This window comes from Mus pahari, chromosome 23 (genome assembly GCF_900095145.1).
Source record: "Mus pahari chromosome 23, PAHARI_EIJ_v1.1, whole genome shotgun sequence".
NCBI classification, from domain to species: Eukaryota; Metazoa; Chordata; class Mammalia; order Rodentia; family Muridae; genus Mus; species Mus pahari.
Genome location: NC_034612.1, coordinates 34,134,676 through 34,137,962, shown reverse-complemented (window position 1 = coordinate 34,137,962; position 3,287 = coordinate 34,134,676).

The following is a 3,287-nucleotide window of genomic DNA, read 5'->3' as shown; positions in this document are numbered from 1 at the left end:
CTCTGTATAGCCCTGACTGTCCTGGAACTCACTTTGTAGACCAGGCTGGCCTCGAACTCAGAAATCCGCCTGCCTCTGCCTCCTGAGTGCCGGGATTAAAGGCATGCGCCCCACGCCCGGCTTTCTTTGACTTTTATGGACAAACCCCACATCCTGGTGGATATGGTTCAGTTGGCAAGAACAATTAGTGAGGAGTGAAAACAGAGTGAAAACAGGAGGCAAAGGCAAGCACGCGAGGGGCTCTGCTGAATCCTGGGACTGTGGACTCTGTCTTTGTTCCTGCTTCAGCCCGCATTGGGGCCTATGTGCTAGATTCTAAGGTTGCAATGGGGTCTCCAAGATGGAGTCAGTTATGCTAAGGTCTTGGTGTTGAGGCTGTAACCAGAATAGTGAACTTGAAAACCCTTTCTCCCTTAAGTTGCTTTTGTTGGGGCGTTTTATCTTACCACAGCAGTGGGAAACAAAACCAAGGCAAATCCTCCTTCTGCTACGTCCCAGCTGGGAGGAAGGACCAGAGAGCCCTGGGCTAGGAAGCTGAGTCCCCACAGAAGGCTGATGAAGGGGCTGGTCCAGGCTGAGTGGTGGAGCTGCTGAAGACTCTGGCGCAGTTCTCCCGATTTCTTCTGATGTGGAAAGTGGTGAGAGGTCAACCCTGAAGGGATGGGCACATGGGACCCTGGACACTTTTAATTTTTTTTTATCACATTTTACTCTGTCTCTCTCTCTGTCTCTGTCTCTCTGTCTCTCTGTCTCTGTATGTATGTGTGTGTGCGTGTGTGTGTGCATGTGTGTGTGTGCATGTGTGTGTGTGTGTGCGTGTGTGTGTGTGTGTGCATGTGTGTGTGTGTGTGTGTGTGTGTGTGTATGTATGTGAAGATCAGAGGACGCTCTACCGTATGGGTCCCAGAGATCAAACTCTTGCTTGGCAGCAAATGCCTGTGTCTGATAAACCATAGATTATTCTTCTCATTTTATGTAAAATAATTTTTAAGATTATTATCTCTTATTTATGTGTATTTGTGTGTGTGTTTCTGAGTTTATGTGTACCACATGTGCACAGAGGACAACAGAAGTTGTTAACCTGGCAACTGGAGTGCCTTTTACAGGATTCAGGTGGTGGAAGGAGAGAGCCAATTCTACTGAATGTTCTCTGATCTCTACAGATGTGCTATAGCATGGACACGGACATACCCACTTACATACATACATACATACATACATGCTTTCATACACACTACATATATACATACATAATACATACATACAAACACTCAATGTGCACATATACATACTATATATGCATATGTACACACTACATACATTTATACATGCTTGCGTAATGCTACATATAAACATGCTTGCATATACACTACATACATAGTACATACATATATATACATATTGGAAATCAATCCAATCACTTGGCTGGGAAGAAAAAGAAACCCAGAGGGACTGTGTGATGGCTATTCTTAGTGTCAACCTGACTATATCTGGAATTAACTAAAACCCGAGCAGCTGGGTACACCTGTGAGAAATTTTTCTTGACTGAATTATTTGAAGTGGGAAGACCCACCCCATGTCTGGATCCTTTGATGTGGGAAGATCCACCTTAAACCTGAGCCCCACCTTCTGGTGGCAGCCTACAGAAAGGACGTGCAGAGAGGAAGCCTCTGTGTTTGCTCTTCCCCTGCTTGCCCTCACTCTCCCTGTTAGTCCATCCCTTCACTGGCATTAGGTCGGACTCTTCTGGGGTTCAGGTACATACTGAGCACCAGCTGAGACAATCAGCCTTGTGGACTGACTGAACAACTATGGGTTCTAGGACTTTCTCTTGGTAGACAGCCATTGTTGGACTAGCTGGGCCATATTCTGCAAGCCATTTTAATAAGTCCCACATATGGCCTACATATATCATACACACACACACACACACACACACACACACACACACACACACACACATATATACACATACCCATAATCCCAGCAACTCAAGAGAGTGTTGGAGACAAGAGAATCTTAAAATTCAAAGTCATCAGCTATGTGTGTGTGTGTGTGTGTGTGTGTGTGTGTGTGTGTGTGTGTGTGTGTAGAAATATGTATGGGATTTATTATATATATATATTCCTTCTATCAGTTCTGTTTCTTGTGAGAGCCGTGACTAATACAGAGTTGGGTAAGACAGGGTGATTTTTGTCAGGCGACTATGATCAAAATACACTATATACATGGAACACTATCAGATCATAAGCAGAAATATCAAACATGTAAAAGAAGGAAAGAAAGAAAAGAAATCCAACTAGGATTAGAGAGGCTTGGCACACCCAGTTCCCAGAGAAGTGGCCAGAGGCGGGGATCACGCTGTTATGTGTAGGCTACACAGCCTACTCTCCAGACAGGGAGGAAGGGGTGTCTCTCAAAGACACAAGCTCATGAGTGAGTGCCAGGGACTGCAGGAGGAAGAAGTGGGGATTGGCTGCCAATAGACTCACAAAGAAAGTCTGATGATGGAAATGTTTTGAAAATACTTGGGTGTGGTAGCTACACAGTATTTAAATTATATTAACACTACCCTGAGCTCGCTCTCTCTCTCTCTCCCCAGAGTCTCATGTATCTCAGTCTGGCTTCAAACTCCCTATGTAGCTGATGACATTAAACTTAAGGTCGTCTTGCCTCCACCTTCTGAGTGCTGGGATAATAGGCATACACAATCACACCCAGTTTATGTCATGCTGGGAATGGACACGGATTCAGGATGCTAGGCAAGCATCTTCCAACTGAGCTACATCTTCAACCGGTTGCTCTGTTATTTTTGTTTTTGTTTTTTTGTTTTGTTTTGTTTTGTTTTTGAGACAGTATCTTCATCACCCACCTAGGCCTTTATCAAACTCTTAGATTCAAGTAATCCTCCTGCCTCAACCTCTCAAGCAATGGGGACTACAGATGTGTATCACTGTACCCAGCTGATTTGTTATGTATAAAATAGCTAACTTTATGTCAGGAGAATTCTACCATCAATTAAAAAAAAAAAGGAAAGAAAGAAACAAGGACTGAGGATGTGAAGATGTAGTATTTACCCAGAATCCCCCAGTGAGGAGCTGGGGGTGTGGCTCAATGGTAGAGCTCCTGCCTAGAATCCCCCAGTGAGGAGCTGGGTGCATAACTCACTGTGTGATGGCTACTCTTTTTTTTGGGGGGGGGGATGGGGTCAAGATAGGGTTTCTGTATAGCCCTGGCTGTCCTGGAACTCACTTTGTAGACCAGGCTGGCCTCGAACTCAGAAATCC